The following is an 18,103-nucleotide window of genomic DNA, read 5'->3' as shown; positions in this document are numbered from 1 at the left end:
TGCTCATTAACAAAAAAAAAAAAGAAAAAAGCCTATTATTCAAATCAGTCTGCCCTTGCATATACCTTCCTGATCAGGGATCTATATTGAATGGCAAGGTGCCAAACAACCTAAACATGGTATTTCCGATTCCAGAGATTTGGTAAATATAAACCCAAAGGTTTATACCTCTTGAGATGCATCCTTTCCTAGCCATCTGAGTGATTTATTTTTAGTAGACTGTCTGTAGCCTTATCCTAGGGATTGGAAATCAAGATCTCTATGTTCTATGGGGCAATGGTTCCAATAAAATTGAGAATCTGGTCCCCCTGCTTCTGGTTACACCCCTAGAGCAAATAAAAAGATTGCCTGTATGATCTGGAAATGAGTAATTGTTGCGTTATGGCAGAGTAAAACCTCATTGAACCCTTTTGATCTCAAATCTAAAAGGTTTCACATTAGTCCGTAAAATATTATTAGATGCTGTGTTCTTAAAATTTACTTGGTAACACCTTTGCAAATTGTTAATATCGATCCATTGGAATTCATATTTTCTTGATGAAAAGTCTCCTGAAATCCACGATTTCCTGCTGGACATTCATAGCAAAATGTATATTTAAAACCCTTGTGAGTGTGCGCATGGTAACGGCTCTGTGGAAGCCTGATTAGCTGGTTTCCAATTTGCCAGATTTCTTTTTTTTTTTTTTAAGTTTTTTTTTTTTAAACCATTCTTTCTTGTTAGGGAGAGTATAAAGGCATCAGAAACCCACTCACAGCATTTCATTTCTGATATCCCTCAATATGGAATAAACAATTAAACTGATTTGAGTATGAATTGTCTCCAAAATATCCCCTTTATGCCTGGCAGCCCTATGCAAAAATTTCCGCCTGTTGCAAATTGAAAGTCTTCAAGTTGCAAACCCCCCTGAAGAACGGTTTTGATAATAGGGCCGTTGTCAGACCCTTAACTCCGCTGCACACTGCTGGGAGCCTCCAGAATAACGTTTAATGTAGTTGTCGGGCAAGGAGTTGTTGGCAGCCATGAGGATCCCTGCTTGAGTGCTCCCTTTCCTGACAGGGAATATAGGGCAGTGATCAAGCAGAGGGTCTCAAAGGAGGTCTTCAATCACCGGGTAACATGAAGAATGGGATATACACAGGCTGCTGGGGAAGCGGGCACAAAGCTCCTGAATTGTAGAGAGACAGATAATTCCTGTTTGAACACCCAGATGACTGGGAACCTATTCCTTATGGATTAAACAGTACCCGAGAGCACCAAGGCTAATAGGAAATGCTGAAATCGAGATTTTTTTTTTTTTGTCTCTAGTTTTGTACTGTTTATGATCTGCCAACAGGAATATTTCATGGCATTAAAGGCATGGCCAGAAAGGAAGATGTATATGTGTATACACACACACACACACACACACACACACACTTCCTCTGTCTTCACAACCCTGATATCACATATGGCCCTTGCGGACGGAGTATTGTGTGTTGTTTAGTCTTGGAACTTCTTTTAAAGATAGGATGTCATTTACAATCTTCAGGCCATATGTTTACTCAGACTTAAGAAACATGGGTTAATCTTTTTCTATTTTGAGGAGTAATAAATTGAAAAGATAATTACATAATATGGTGCATAATGTAACTCTGGCTTGAGCCATATGTGTTTAATTTTAGAGAAACATGCGTGATGACAGGTTATGAAGGATGAAACTATTTTAGTCTTTTTAGGGATTAGAAGCATGATTTTTAAAAAAAAAAAAAATAAGTGTCCCTTTTTCCCACCACCTCGGCGCCCCCCCCCCCAACTTTCCCTGAGAAACAACCGAATACACAAACCCAGTGGAAAAACACCCTACTGAAAGCAGTTTGTTTTTCTGGTGGCCACTGGCAAAGACAATTCAAGTTAGAGGGCATGTTATTTCCAAGCCCTTGTAAAATGAGATGCAGACTTCTGTGTGCTGGAGGGGGTAGGGAATGCTTGGCCATGTCGTTCTAACGTGAGAGCAGTGTGGAGATGCTGTGTTTAGAGTCAGGCAGAAATTTGTCATCTGAGTATCCAATTAGAAAAAACACCAGTTCTCCCTCTCCTTATTGAAAGCGATAGCGTATCTGATATAAAATGTTGTGGCGGGAGAGGTGCGAGAATTTTTCTTTCCTTCCTTCTACAGACATCTATGGACCACCTTTTATAAAGCTCCACCCCCTACACTTGGTACCTAAGATGCAGAGGAGGCTCATATACTGAGACCCACTTTCAGGTGGGTCTTCACAATGTGTCACTTTGTCCCTGATCCTGGCCTGGAGGCAGGATTTTCAGGTGTGGTGGGCAGAACAATGCCCCCTAAACATGTCTACATCCTGATCTTTAGAACCTGGAAATGGGATCTGTCACATGGAAAAGGGGAATTAAGTTTGCAGATGGAGTTGAAGTGGCTCATCACCTGACCTTGAATGTGGGGAGATTATCCTGGATTATCCCAGTGAGCCCAATGTACTCACAGAGTCTTTAAAAGTAAAAGAGAGACTAAAGAGATAAATCCAAAGAGAACAAGAGCCAGACTCTGCCCAGTGTTGCTGCCTTTGAACATGGAGGAAGGGGCCACATGCCAAGGAATGTGGGCTGCCTCTAGAAGCTGAGAAGGGCAAGCAAGGAAACAGATTCTGTCTCAGAGCCTCTGGGAGGAACACGGCCCTTCCAACACCTTGACTTTAGCTCCCATGAAACCCATTTTGGACTTCTGATCTCCAGAACTATAAGACAATAAATGTGTATGTTTTAAGTCACGAAGTTTGTGGTGGTTTGTTCTCGCAGCCATGGGAAACACAAGGGGAGGAGGACCGGGTACCTGGTGTATAGTGAGTAGATCAGTTGTTAGCAACACGGCTGCATATGAGAATCACCTAGAGGGGTTTAAAAATGCTGATCTCTGCATCCTGGAACCCGGAAATTCCGATTTGATGAGTCTAGGGGTGGCCTGAACATGGTCATTTTGTAGGTTCTCCCAGGTGACTTGGATGTGCAACCAAAGAGGTGGAGTGCTGGTTTAGGGCATGAGCTTTGGTGTGGGATAAACCTGGCTTCTGGTTGAGCACCTGTGCGGGCCAGCTAGGCGTGTGAGCAAGTTACTCTCTTAGCTTTGGCTTCCCCATCTGTTATGTGGGGGTACTGTGAACGTCTACCTAGGGTTGTATGATCCTTACGTCTTAAAGGGCATTGTGTCTGTCTCGTGGTGATTGCTTAATGAAGGGTAGCTACTGTTTTGAGTCTTCTTATGGTTGGGATGCACAGAGGTAGATTCCCCAGATGAGATAATATTAGACACAGAGCCTGGCTGATTTCCATGGCTTGTATTCACAACTGCTCTCTGAAGAAGCTTCTATCATTACACCCTTTCCATGGAGGGTCGAGGGGATCAGGAAAGGTGAGCAGCTCTTCCAGTTGCACAGGTAATAGGCCCGGAGTCGGGACTTGAACCTGGGTCTCACTCTGAGTTTGGGGCCATGTCTGCTTGCCCCGTGTAAGGCTTGCAAGGCCGGTGTGTAGGAACGTGGAAGCTGGCAGCTGCATGCTCTCGAGCCCCCTTTGGTGGCATTTCACAAGCCATTGCCAGTGCCAGTCCCCGGGCTGGGGGTGGCATTTTGTACTGGATTCGGTCTCTGCACGATAAAGCATATTGCCCTGTTGCCTGCCGTCACAGAAAAGGAGGTTGAAAGCCATGGGAATGATGATTCTTAACAGTTATAGGCTGTTTGCCGTTTAATCTAATCTCAGGTTCAGTTGATACTATTGATTAGGTTCTTTTCAAAACGGTATGCGGCATATGGGGCTTCTCTGTGTGGGGTAAAATGTTATTCTTTTCCTCCGTGAGTTGAGAAGAAAAGGTGAAAGTATACAATTAATTTGCCTGCACTTTCTCGCAAATTGTATGCTGGATTTCTGTGAAATGCTGTATGGAACAATATCCTAAGCAAATTATTGTTATTTACTGACTTTTGCCTGCATATTTAAGGTCAACAATTATGTTTCCTTTCTGTACTTAATGGCCTTTGTACAACATTTTTAGAAACTTGGTCAGGTGTCACTAAGAAAACCTGTGCTTGGACCCTGTGATTCTTGGGCAACAAGTTAACAATATCAGAAGTAACAACCAAGCCCTGTTTCCAAAGGAAAGAACCCAAGCCATTGGGGCACGCTCCCCTCTCCCTTCCTTTAAGGTAATTAACTAGCTGTAGGCCGTTGCCCTGAATCTCATTTGTTTTAGGCAATATATAATCTTTTGTCATCCTTGCTGTCGGTATCAATGAGAGCGAATAATAAAATTGAATTTGATAACCTTAAATTCTTTTTTCTTCACATTGCATGCCTTTGGATGGCAGTTTTGGCACCTTTGGAATTCTGTCATTCCTTGGGTCCTTTAGAAAAGAAATTCCTCGAAAATGGACGTTTAGATGACACAGAATGGTACATTAGTTTCAGGTGTACAACATAGTAATTAGGCAATCATATACATCGTACAGTGCTCACCAGGGTCAGTGTAGTCACCATCTGGCACCATACAATGTCATTACAGTATTATTACAGTATTATTGACTCTATTCCCTTTCCTGTACTTTTCATCCCATGACTTATTTATTTTATAACTGAAAGTTTGTACCTCTTACTCCCCTTCACTGATTTCGTCTATCCACCACCCCCCTCCCCTCTGGCAACTACCAGTTGATTCTGTACTTATGAGTCTATTTATGTTTCTTTGGGATTTTTTTTGTTAGCTCATTTGTTTCACATTTTAGGTTCCACATATAAGTTAACTTACATGGTATTTGTCTTTTTTCTGTCCGAGTAATATTCCTTTGTGCGTGTGTGTGTATATACACACTACCTCTTGTCTCTCCTTTTATCTGTCAGTGGACACTTGGGTTGCTTCCATAGCTTGGCTACTGTAAATAATGCTGCAGTCAACATAGTGGTGCATAGGTCTTTTTGAATTAGCATTTTTGTCTTCAGGCCAATACCCAGAAATGGAATTACTGGGGTATATGGTATTTCTACTTTTAATCTCTCGAGGAACCTCCATACTGTCTCCCATGGCAGCTGCACCAGCTGACATTCCCACCAATGGTGCATGACAGTCCCCTTTTCTCCACATCCTCTCCACCACTCACTGTTTCTTGTCACTTTCATACTAGCCATCCTGACAGGTGTGAGGCGATCTCTCATTGTGGTTCTGATGTGCATTTCCCTCAGGATGAGTGATGTTCAGTATTTTTGCATGTGCCTCTTGGCCATCTGGGTGTCTTCTTTGGAGAAATGTCTATTCAGGTCCTCTGCCAGTTTTTTTTTAAATTAGAGTATTTGTTTTCTTGGCGTTGAGAGGAAACTCTTTCTATATGTGTATCACATCAGTAGTTCTCTAATCCCAGCCTAGATCCTGAAATAATGCTCTCCTTTTTGTGTTCCTCTTATTTTCATTGCCGTGTAGCGGCCATCAACCTGAAGGCTTTTAGTGGTGAGCTGCATTTTTTTTTTTTTTTTTTTTTAAAGCTGTCTCCGGTTTGGAGGTCCAAGCGGGTTTTTTGTTCTATCAGGGGCTCATAGTCCGTGCCCCGGCTGGAACTGCCAGAAACAGCTTATGGCTAGCCATGTGTGCATATGCTAGGGTTTTGTGAATTTGAAGAGATCCAAGTTCGTTATTCCCAATTTCCAGGAACTTTGGATTATGACATTTCTACCCAGGAAACAGAAGCAAAGAACCAACAAGCCCCCGAAAATAGACTTTCTCTTTTGAGAAACAAAGCTGGCTTTGCTTATCCAATGTCTTATCTAATGAAGAGTATGCTTGGCCAACTGTATATAAAAAGATGACCTGATTGATTGAATGGTTTTCAAATCGTCTTGGGAATAAATTGACGGGATGGAAGAGGCGCTTGAGATGTACAAAAGTTAGAGGAAAGGACAAAGACCCGCTGTCCTCTCCTGTTCCCTCCACTTTGAAGGACAGTTACTGATGTTTTGTCCTCTTTGCTTGTGGTTGTATTTAAAAGGAATACAGCGTTTCAGTTAGAGTCTGGATCCCCTTATATCTACGCTCTTGCCATCCTCAGAAGCAAATGCCATCAGGAGTTGGGGCTACCTCATCCCATTCCATTTTTATACATTTGGTTACACAGAGAACCTGTTTTTGAGAGTGTTTAGTTTATAAGTTTAGCTTCAAACTATATCGTATCCTTACTACTTTGTGTTTTTTTATTCAGCCTTGATTTTGAGAATGGTCAGTGTTCATACGTATAGCTCTAACTTACCTTGCCAAAAGTCTACAAGATACTCTGTCATTGAACCATACCTTGTGCTTATACATTCCAGTGTTGGTGGGCATTTATAATTTTGTTTTTACTGCAGTGAACAACATAGGCATGCCTGAGAGTTTCCTTAAGGACCAAGACATAGAATTACTAGGAGAATGAATTGTACTTACGAAGGTGTACGGCTCCTCAGTTCAGAACTTGCCTCCACAGCAAGTTGAGGAAGATGTTGGTCTGTCTTGTCTTCCCTCAAGAAGTCTACAGTCTGGCGAGGAAGTGGAGGAGGGTAGCTCTGTTCAAGAACTGCTTATTTGAGCCGGACTGCATTGGTGCCTTCAAGAGGAAGTAATGGTCTGCTTAGGGCTCTAGTATCTTGTAGCAGACAGTTCACGACGCATTGTGTCCATTGGTTTCATCTGTTTGAATAGAGAGATCCCGCTACATTGTTTGAATGGCCAGAGCCTCATTTTCTGTTTCAGATAGTGACATGGTTTAGAGAAGGAAGGCATCCACCAATTAATGCAGCAGGAGAGCCCAGCGAGGGTTGTCCCTGCACACAGGCTGGTTTTGAGCTTTCTCTGCCATTCCTTTTGGGGGGCTAAGAGAGCCCCAGAGAGAAATGTTTGAAGCAATAGCACACAAAAATAGAGCAAAAGAAAACAAAAATGGAAGAATAAGAGGGAGGAGGAATTTCTGAGTGAACGAGGCCTCCACTGTTCCTTCTCATCCTGAGGTGTGATATGTAGATCTGTCCCGTGCTTAGGCCTGACAGCTTGTGGGGACCAGATGAATTTTTCAGTCAGCATGAGAAATGCCATCCACACCAACTGATACCCTCCCCTGGCAGCTGCCTCACTATCTTTTATCATTCCTCTTGATCCATCATCCAGAGAATGCTAGAAGGCACGAGAATGTAAGTTCCAAATAGGAATTGGTGCCTGTTTTCTATCTTGGTTTATTTTCAAAAACCTTTTTGAACTTTTGAACTGCTGGTACCCATGGGGCACTGTGCAGGGGAGTTGATAAATAAAGATAATGTTGATGTGAGTACAATTTCTTTCATATGTAACTAGAGAAGCATGTGAGTTCCAGATAAGCTTTTCTTAGAAAAAATAAAATTCTAAATGTCAAAGTTTTTTGAGAGGGGGTATCAAGGACTCCAGTACTAAAAGACATTCTCGGACCTTAGCCCGATGGAGGGAGAATCAAGCGGATAGCATATACTTCAATATGGCTGAAGCCCCTTCTGTTTTCATTGAATTTAGACTTCCCTCCCACTCATGTGTTCTCTTAAAGCCTCTGCTTATTCTAATTTTACTTTCTGTCCTTGTCTGTAATGGTCACTTTCTAATTCCTCCCCCAGTATATTGAAAAATGGGGGTGTCAGTGTCTTAGACAGTCTGTGTCATGGACATGGGAGTTTCTTCTTTTCTTCACAAAACTTCTGGAAAAATAATCCAGCTTTTGTTCTGTCACAAGCATCTTTTGAAATTGGATGCTTTATAGTCAGATAAAAGGAAATGTGAAACACTGATTCTATGTAAATAAATGAAACAGACAAGACCTGTGTCATAAAAACCCGATCCAATTAAATACCTGGTTTTTAGATTGTTTATTAAAATTTTGAAATAAATGGTTTCAGTGCATTTGTGCCTATCCTGGGCTTAATTAACCAGTGGAGGAGTTCAACAAGATTTGCCTCAATATTGAAGATAGAAGTTTTTTTTTTAATTTTTAAAAATTTTTATGAATTCAGCCTCATACCCTCCCAGGAAAGCAATGCACTGCCAAGTGCAAGATGAAACCTAAAAGCTTATCATTTAGAAAAAATGTCCATGTGTGGAAATAATGGTCATAATTGTTAACATTGGATTAATTAGATTTGGCATCAGTATTTTCCATTTTAACTTTTTATCACTGTTGTCTACATCTTAATTATTTTGGGATGAACAGATTGACGGGGAGCATAGTAGGCATTTACTAGATGTTTGTTGTATTAACAAAGGGACATTTTTAAATGACTTGATTCAGAGCTCTTCTCGGGTAGAGATTTCACAATAAAGTGAGGGTTTGTAAGATGTGGGGAGGTCCACGTGGCTGGCTGAGGTCCCACATGACATGATTTTGCTCTTGTTAAAGTTTGAGCACATGGCCTTCTGGGTTTTTTTACTCTTACATGTTTTAGGTTTATGCGTTTCAAAGGTGGGGATACGGGGGACATTTCTTCATGTTCTACCTCAGTAGGCTATAGATTATCATAAACTCCCAAACTCCCACCCCTTTCTTCTCCCCAAGATGCAACTAGTAGCTCAGTCTGGGTAGATCATAGAGCTCTGGTCTGTGCAGAATCAGGCATTTGATTTTTATTGACTTTGGAGGAATGTGTAGGATTTTTTAGAACTTTAGCAATACCCAAATAGTTACTTAACTTGAAACCTGCTGGAATTTCTTATTACTCATCTACATGGTGGGAGGTGGTGGGATACAGGATAAATGGCCCATTGAAAAAAAAGGCTCTCTTGCATAGTTTTTTCTTCAGTACTTGGGGTCCTCCGAGAATGTATTACCTTATGGGTTGACTCCGGTAGGAATGTGTGTATGTACATGTGCACACATCTCTATAATATATGCACCCATCCATGTACACCAGAATGTATTCCCATGTCTGTGTGCACACACATGCACTTATATGGTCGTTACATTTCCTAAACCCCCAGTCACTCGAGTTTCTTTCCTAACACAAAAAGTCACTTCTACAAAAAGTTGAAAAATAAACATTATAATCAGCGAGGCATCACAAATAACTTTTATGTCTAAATCAAGTTATTAAATGCTTTTTTATTTTTAAGTAGATAGGGGAATAAAATAGCTACATAGTTCATAAAGTGGTATGCTGTTAATGCATGCTGTGCCCAAGAATTATGCCAGCTTTTTACACTCATGAAGTAAAAGCGGATTAGAACTGTGATCACTGTATTACCCTAGATTTCTTATTGTGCGTTATATTTCCTTTTTGAGCACCTTTGTCGACTAAATGGCTACTAATGACATAATTACAATTGTTTGTCACCACCATAACGCGTGATTTCCTATCTCATCATGAAGATGTAAGTTAGATAAAAGAGGAGTTTTGGCAGGAAGACAAAGTGCAGTGATTTATTAAAGGCCAGATGTGGTTGTTAAAAGCTTTTCTACAGAAGGCTCAATTGAGTGATGTGAAAAAGGAATGAAATCGCTCTGCACACCCAGCCTGTGGTTCGTGGTGTGAGTGACATAGTGGCTCATGGAAGCATGACAAATGAGCCACATGTTTTATTGTTGTGTACAAATCTTACGTTGGAATTCAAACAGGGTGAGAAAGGTTCGCAATAGTTTACACCAGCAAAGTAGGTGTTTAAAAGAAACTCGTGAGACTCAAGGGCTGGCAGAGATCCTTCCATTTGTTTCGTGCCTCATAGCGAGAACTGAACTCTCTAACACTTCTGTCCAGCACGGTTCAAAAAGAGCGAGGGAGTGAGCGAGAGGTTCATTTGAGAATTCAAAGAGATCAGAAGCGCGTGGAGACAAGATATTACTTACACGCTGTTGACATACATATCACACTTGTGGACTTGACATATATATGCTCAAGATTCGATGGATGCTTCGAAGGAAGAGGCACCGCTTCTGGTTTTAGTATTATTTGCACATGCAAAGCTCTGTTAAAATAATGTTAAGACCCTGGACTGATAGAAGCTGTGAGTGGTTTGAAGAGTGTTCTCGAGCTTTTGGAGGAAGAAGGTGGGGGGAATAAAGAAGAAAGTGGTTATTTCTTAAAGTCATGCTCTGGTCTGAAGGTAGTGATCTGTTTCTTTGTACTTGCTCTCCTCTCCCCCCGCCCCTCCTCTCCCTCTCTTCCTCACCCCCTGCTTCCCCTTTCTCCTTCTTCTTCCTTCACTTCCCTGTAAAATTTTGTATGGAAGAGAGTTACACTGTAGGACGGGGTCTGTGTAGTGTGGAACCCGGCACTGGGCTGGACATAGGAATTTTCCTGTCTCTTCCAGGGTGGACAGAAAAGTGCTTTAAATAGTATAAATGGAAGACTTAGACTTTTTTTTTTTTACATGAACTCGGTGAGGCTAGCGAGAGGTTTGTTCGGGTGTTCATAGCACTGCCCTGTTCCCTCAGTGGAAAGCATAAGGTTCTCTGTCATGGTAGTGCAGACGTGAGAGCTCTTGTACAGTTACCGTACTTGGTGATTACAATTTGTAGTATTTGTCATATTACTTAATGTTACCCGGCCCATAAGTTCCATGCAGGCAGGAATTGTCCTGTCGCATTACCTGACACATCATGTACATTTGGGAAGTATTTGTGGAATGAATCACAAGAACCACTTGGACGGTAGCCTGCATTCAGCATATCACTTGGAGATCACCAGCAAATCCATCCAGATAAAATTTTCCCAAGCTGCAAATACTTGTCTACATAAATAATGGAGCAATTTAGATGGCTTGTTCCCATCCCCCTAATTTAAAGCTTGGAGCCTGAGAATCCAGTTAGATCCAGTCCCTTCCAAATTGATTTTTGTCTCCCAGGCACCCATCATGTAATTCCAGAGACTGCCACTTGATGGCTCGTACCCAACCCTTTGACGCTTGAGAGAATCAAGTCAGAAAAATTCGCACGTGTTCTTTACCCCTTGACTGTCTCTTTCATTTAGAATATACATGTTCTTTATGACTCATGTATTGACCCTTATAAAGAGAGGACTGAAATGGAAATGCAGGGAGTTAAGTTTCAGAGACAAAAAGGACTTAGAACCAGGGCTACCTTCATGGTCGTGAGACCCTTACAGCCACCCTAGGCCCTGTGATCAAAAGGGCCCTACCCTTGCTAGAATGTGCTGCTGTCACCATCTCGAAAGTCTTTTTTTTTCTTCTTTTTTAAAAGATTTATTTATTTATTTGAGAGAGAGAGAGCATGAGTGTGGGGAGGAGCAGAGGGAGAGGGCGAGAGAGAGAAGCAGACTCCCCGCTATGTGCAGAGCCTGACACGGGGCTCAATGCCATTACTCTGAGCTGAAATCAAGAGTTGGAAGCTTAACTGAATGAGCCACCCAAGTGCCCCACCATCTTGAAATTCTTAATAATTTCACACAAGGGGTCCACATTTTCATTTTACTCTGGACCCCACAGCTTATGTTGGCGGCCCTGCCCGTATATATATGTTCTTTCGTTGTCACCACCTGTGACTTTTCAGTTGCTGACTTTCCTTACTCTGCCAGAATCTCTGTTACTTGAAGCCAGATTGCTCAGGCCCTGATCTTACCTGACGAGGGCTCCTAAAGGCTTTATTGAGTGCTTGTTTGAAAGCCTGCCTTCCCTGGACACAAACCAGGGATAAGAGCTTTGGCCTTGACTCAGACTTCTGGGTTCAGATCCTGGCCCTGCAAGGATCATAGTACTTAAACTTTCCAGGATCATTTTCCTCATTTGCAAAAACGACATGATAATAGCATGCTTACCTCCCGATCTTGAGATAAGGGCTAAATGGGATAGTGTATAGAAGAAGCTTCCCAGGTGCCTGGCCCAGGGTGAGCACACAGTCAGGGCTGGGTATTTTTTGCTGTCATCGGGCAGCACCTTTCTGGTGAAACCCCCCCCTCCCCTGCCCTCAAGGAGGCCCCTGCTCTGTGTGGTCAGTGCTCACTGACGTTGCAGGATTGTCACTGTGCTTTGATGCTGTCCTGGGCCGCACTCACGGGTTCTTGAAGCCTGGCGCCAGAGTAAAGGGGAGGCCTTGACTCTGCTCTGCTGACTGCCTCCCTCTCACTGAGACCCTGGTTGCTCCTTCTCCTCTGGGCTTCCTCCTGTGTATGGAATGATTAATTAACATGAGAAGGATTTATATAACCAAACTCAGCGTTCTGTAACCCATTTCTGTTTCCCAATGGTTCAAAGATGTCTCTTACTCCGTGTATCTTTTGCAGGGCATTGAAAACACGTTTTGAAGCAGACAGGTAATTTGTAAATAGAATCCCCTCCCCTATTCATACAGAAAATTTGCAAAACATTGACCATATCAGAGGGACTTGGGTTCTTGGAGAGGGAGGATGTGTTATTGGGGACTGATGTGATGTGGGATGTGAGCCATTCATTTATCTGACAAGTATCTATTAAAGACTTTGTATGCCAGGAGTGTAACTGTTCACAACACCACAAGAACCTTGCTGGTGTGTGGCTGACATTCTAGTTGGGAACAGATACTAAACACAACAAAGAATAGTATCAGAGAAAAGTGCTATGCAGAGAAATAAGACAGGGCGATGGAATAAGACTGCATCTGGGCCACTTTAGAGAAGGTAGCCAGGGAAGGCTTCTCAGAGGAGGTGACGTTTGAGCTGAGCTCTGAATGGCAAGAGGGAGGCAACCAGGAGAAGGGGCGGGAGAAAAGCCTTCCAGGCGTAGGAATAATCAGTGCTCAGACCCTAAGGTGCCACGAGCTTGGTGAATTTGAGGAACAGAAAGAAGACCAGTGTGGCCAGAATTAGGTGTACAAGATAGAGAGGGGAAATTGTTTGGACAAGAGAATTAGTTGGGGCCTGATCTTGGAGTCTGTAGACCATGATTATGTCATCCCTGAATCTGGTTGCTCTATTATTTTCAAGCTAAAAGAGAACCAGGAATCTGTTTAGTCATAAGTTGAGTAGTTGAATCAATTAAGTAGTCTCCAGGTATTAACTAGAAAGAAAATGGGTGATTTTACCTGGATTTATCCATTTCCGTTCTCTAAGAAGTATTATCCAAATGGAGCACTGGAATTGGAGTCCCAAGATAAGTCTCAGCTCTACTGGGACAAGCTATTTAGTTTCCCCAACGAATTGTATCATCATGGATTGATAATACCTTTGACACAAGGTTGGTATAATGTTGAAATGACTTAGGGCTCAAGGTGAACTACTTGGTAAATGCAAAATCGTATGCAGATATTACGTAGCTGTTGTGATTGATAATTCTCAGTTGATAACCTTACCTGCTAAAAATACCTAATTTTTTAAATTATAAAAATGTATTTTTCTATCCATTAAGGAGTTTTTCCTATTACTTGTGGAAAGACCTAGCAGATAAATTGATAACATATATAGTTACCTTATTCAGTAAGTGGTTCCTAGATAACTGGCTCACATTTGACCTTCTTTTTTAAGGTCTGGAATGTGAGAACACATGGCCCTACCTATGGGATTCTGTCTCCTAGATTACTTATCTCTTAGCTGGGCTGACTTTGAAATATGGGAAAGTCCAAAAAGAAGGTTAACTGTTAGTTTTAAGGGCTTGTCTTTAAAGAGGATCACAGTAGTTTTTATAAGACAAAAATTCCGTGTCTTCAAAGATAACTCCTGGTCACTTTGGATTTAGGCTTGTGGAGATGAGTAGTTTACATGTTGTTCTTTGGGAGAAGGTAATTATTGTGAAAATTGGGTCTAGGTAGTTGACGTTTATGGTGCAAGAGTCGGCTTTTGTCTCCATCCACCTCTCAGAACTTCTTGCTCTGTTCAGCAGGACATTGTGTGTCAAGGAATCAGCCACAATAGGGCGCCTGGGTGGCTGAGTCGGTTAGGTGTCTGCCTTCGACTCAGGTCAGGATCCTGGTGTCCTGGGATCGAGCCCCACATCAGGCTCCCTGCTCAGCGGAAAGCCTGCTTCTCCCTCTCCTCCCTGCTCGTGCTCTCTGTCACTGTCTCTCTCAAATAAATAAAATCTTAAAGAAAAAAAAAGGAATCAGCAAGGATAACAGATTCCATTGGTTTGGTTTTCCAAGATTAGTTTCAGGAGCCATGTAAATGGCCCTAGGGAGTCTGAATTTTAAGATCTTACTCTACTCTTTTGATTTCATAGACATCCCTTGGAAAGATGATCTCAGATTACTGGAAGACTTCATTGTTAAGTTTTAGAGAATTTTGCATTCTGCTTAGAAAGTCATTTTCGAGTTTTATTAGAACATTTACTCGCGGTGGTGCTAATTATTTTAAATATGACCCCGGAAATGGGCTATGTCAGCTTGAAAAGACTATTTTTAACAGAATTTGGTTTTAAAGGCAGGTTTTATAGACATTATAGTAATACCATTGTTATCTAATTAGCATCCACTGTGCAAATGTATGTGATATTAGAGAGGCAAGTATACATAAAATTATAAATTGTGACATTTTATGAATTTTTTTTATCATGAGTCTTACACAGTCATCATTACTTAACAGTGTGAAATGTGGCCTTAGACATTACATCATGTAAAGACCAGGAGACAAAAAAAAAAAAAAAAAAAAAAAAACCCGAGGATCAATTTTTGATTATAATAAAGTTTTAGTATGAGGCATTTCTGAATATGTGTCATGAACGTGAGTCATGATTTTCACACCAAACCTGACCTATTATGATTATGTTTCGACTTCAAGGGGTTTTCAGTATTTAAATTCTAAACCTAAATCTAAGGTTTCAAAATGATTCACATTCAAATCTACTTTTATGTTTTATAATTAAATAAGAAAATACTGCTTATATACCTACATTTTTAGTATTCTTGGACATATGATAATTATTTCTTTAATTTCACCGATAAAATAGCCCATTTCTTCATTAGTAAATTACAAGGCTATCTCAATAAAAGAAAAAAAACTAGTGTAAATGTGACTTGCCATCTCAAATCGTCACTCAGTGTGGAATTTCCTTTCGTTCTTTTTGTAAAATGTGAAAGATACTTTCTAGGTAAATTAATCCCTTCCAAGCGGTAAAATCACTTCCTTTTTGGAAAGAGTTATTAGAGTCTTCTTCTTTATAATCTTAAATACCACTTATGTTAGAGTGAACAATACATGGGAAAATTACACCAGTTAAAAAAAGAATGATCGCGACCCAGGCCAAGTACATTGCAATTATGTGTTCATGGAAAAGTGAGCTTTCTACCGGGAAAAGCGTGGCAGAGATGCCCATTAAATTTCCAAAGTTTAAGTATTTTTGTAAATTAGGTTGTTCCTAGTTAAACAGGTGGCTTTAAAGGCTGGTTTCACTGTTGTTTTAATCATAGTTTAGTTACCATGGAGAAATATGCAAGTTAGCATTTATACACAGAAGTGAAATTTATGCTGCATAGATAATAGCCTAAATTTAGCTTGACTTAAGTTTACCACTTCCTTTTTTTTTCAGCAAAAAGAATAATAATATATCACATATATCCATTAACAAGTTAATTTCTTTAAATGCTACTGTTATATTTTTAGAGAATTTCTCTTCTCAGGCATCAACGGACCACTTCTGTCAATGTGGCTTCTTCCAGTGCAGAACATAACAGAACATACTACATGTGATTTGCTCGAACTGTGTCATCCTTAGGTTTAATACAAGACTTAGCCAACTTTAAAATGCATCATGTGGTGCAAAACTAATATTTGGACACTTTGCATCTCGTTGGGTTTCGTCAAGGCCTATTATTTCATACTGAAAATCTTCAAAATATGTCCAGTGGCTAACGGGGCCAATCGGATCACAGACCCTAGCCATAGTTTTGATGACCATTTGGATATATTTTCTCTAAGGGAAATTCTGAGACAGGTCTTCGTCATGCACCGTTTCGATCTTACTGTCCTCTCAGCTGGGTAATAGATTTTTCACCCTGAATTAAGAGGTTCATTTGTGTGGAATCCAGCCACCGGGAGCTGCCTTTCCTGCCATTTGCTTTGCCCGGTACCTCAGAGCGAAGGCTAAGTTTTCAAGGACAAATGTAGTAAAACTGTCTTGATCCAACACGAGGTCCCCCAGCACGGAGAGAGAGCAGCAGATCCCTTTCAACACCAGCTGTTCTCACAGATATAGATTGCTGCAGTGAAATTTTCTTAATATAATTCAGGAAGCTCTAGAGAATTCTCCAAAACAACTGTGCCAACAAGGAAAATGTTGAATTTTTCATCAGCTGCCCAATGCTGAGAGTTAGTGGGCAATCCGTTCATTCATGACCAGATGTTCAGTGTGGTAACGCTCCGCAGTTAACTTGAACCCTGTGGCCTGTTTACCATTGGCTGCAAGGACATTGGCGGCAGCCTGGCATTGGAGAATTGAGGCCCACACAAGCAAAAGCTCGAGGTGTGTGTCTGTGGCTTCCTGGTTTTCACCAGCGACCAGACAAGGTAGGGAGCGTTGACAGAGGGGAAGGACATCACATCAATCATTCTTGAGGCAAGAAGAATTTGCTATAGGATTGTATCTTGGGGGAACAGTTGGCAAATTCTTACACTCTTTTTTTATTTGGGAAGAAAGGCAGTCTTTGTTTAGTTGGACAGATTTTTTTTTTTTTTTTTTAACCTGTGTCTAAACCATTAAAATTTTGTGGTGGGGGCAGTAGGTGTGGGTGGTTAAGACAGTAAGAAAAAGTTTTCTAATTTTAAACGAGGGGAAGTCAATAAAGTTGACTCTTAATACTGACTCCTTACTGGGTCCAATCTGGAATTGGGAGTATGTGATATTTTTGCCCTAGGTAAACTTTCTTATTATAGACGGCGAATATTTAGATCTTCCATTCATACAGAGTCACCATTTCCTCCATATACATGTGTTGCACCCGGGACTTTTTTGTGAGCTGTCTTAAATAACAGTGTTTAGGGAAAAAGGGGGAGTAGATGGAGTAGGGGTTTTCGAAGAAACACTGTGATTTTCTACCTTGGAAAGGATTCTTCCGTAAAATGATTAACTGTGTTTGATTCTGGAATTGCAGCATGCCAGGCACGGGGAGGCAGAATTTCATAACAGATAGCTCAGACGGAGGGCTCTTTTCTTTTCACCACCATGGCATTGCACAATACTTTTTTTTTTTTTTTAATTGTGGTGAAATATACATGACATGAAATCGACCAATTTAACCAACTGCCTGATAATTGTAACTATTATTTCAAAACACTATGGGCAAAGGAAAGAAAAAAAAAAAATCTTTGTTATTTGACCATTTTACATTTGTGGCTTCAATGGTACTATCCCAACAAGAAGTTGGCCTTTGTTTACTTGAAACTAGAACAGAAAGTCATCATGGTGGAAGCGTCTTTTTTTTTTTTTTTTTTGGAGATTTGGGTGGTTTTTTCTTCCTTACTGAATCCTTGACTCCCCCTGGCACATCTCTAGTGACAGCCATCCGTGGGGGCACCCAGGTAACTTGGAGGGTCTTTGGGGCAGAAACCCTTGGACTCATAATATTATTTGCGTTGGCAGAACTTTCTGCCTTTGGTGTACAAGTTGCAGTGAACACTTCCTTTGCATTTCCTGCTTACAGAGAAAGCAGGTTGCATGTCGCCCCGAGATAGGGACATTCCTCATTCCTCCCATTTAAACCTGAACCTCGCCGGCCCTTAGAAGCACACCAAAGGAGTGTGTGTTTTATTTGTCTGGGTGATTTCTTTGAAAAGTCCCTTGGCTTGGGGACTTGGAAAAAGGAGGTTTTGAATTGCAGCAGGCAGGTACTGACTGAGGGCTCTGAGCCGCCGGAGAAGGCACCGGGTTGTTTTCTGGGATGCTGACTTGCTGATAGAAACTCGAGAACCAGTTTACGGTAGCTCTGACACCACTGTTACCTTTCTGCAGTCCCCTCCAGCTGCTGCCCCCAGCCCTTCGGATGCCTCCGCCATGCACACAGTTTGTTCTTGGGTGTGAAAGCAAACAGTATTTGAGTTGGCAGCGACTTCTCTTTCAGTAGAGTTTGCTGCCTCGGCAAGAAACCACAGCAGGAGCTTTTCTGCTGCTGAAGATTTCCACTGGCAGGATGGCCTTTTCCCACATTTCCTTGGTTTAAGGAAACA

General features: G+C 41.4%; 1 protein-coding gene across 1 annotated transcript in view; it reads left to right on the top strand.

Moving 5' to 3' along the window:
- FOXP1 (forkhead box P1) overlaps positions 1-18,103 on the top strand; it is a 568,616-nt gene that overhangs the window by 153,159 nt on the left and 397,354 nt on the right. The gene's annotated exons all lie outside the window — the stretch shown is intronic.

Source organism: Callorhinus ursinus, unplaced genomic scaffold, assembly GCF_003265705.2.
Source record: "Callorhinus ursinus isolate GAN/ISIS: 27379988/994484 unplaced genomic scaffold, GSC_fseal_2.0 scaffold15, whole genome shotgun sequence".
NCBI lineage: Eukaryota > Metazoa > Chordata > Mammalia > Carnivora > Otariidae > Callorhinus > Callorhinus ursinus.
This window is presented reverse-complemented; position numbering and strand designations above follow the sequence as displayed.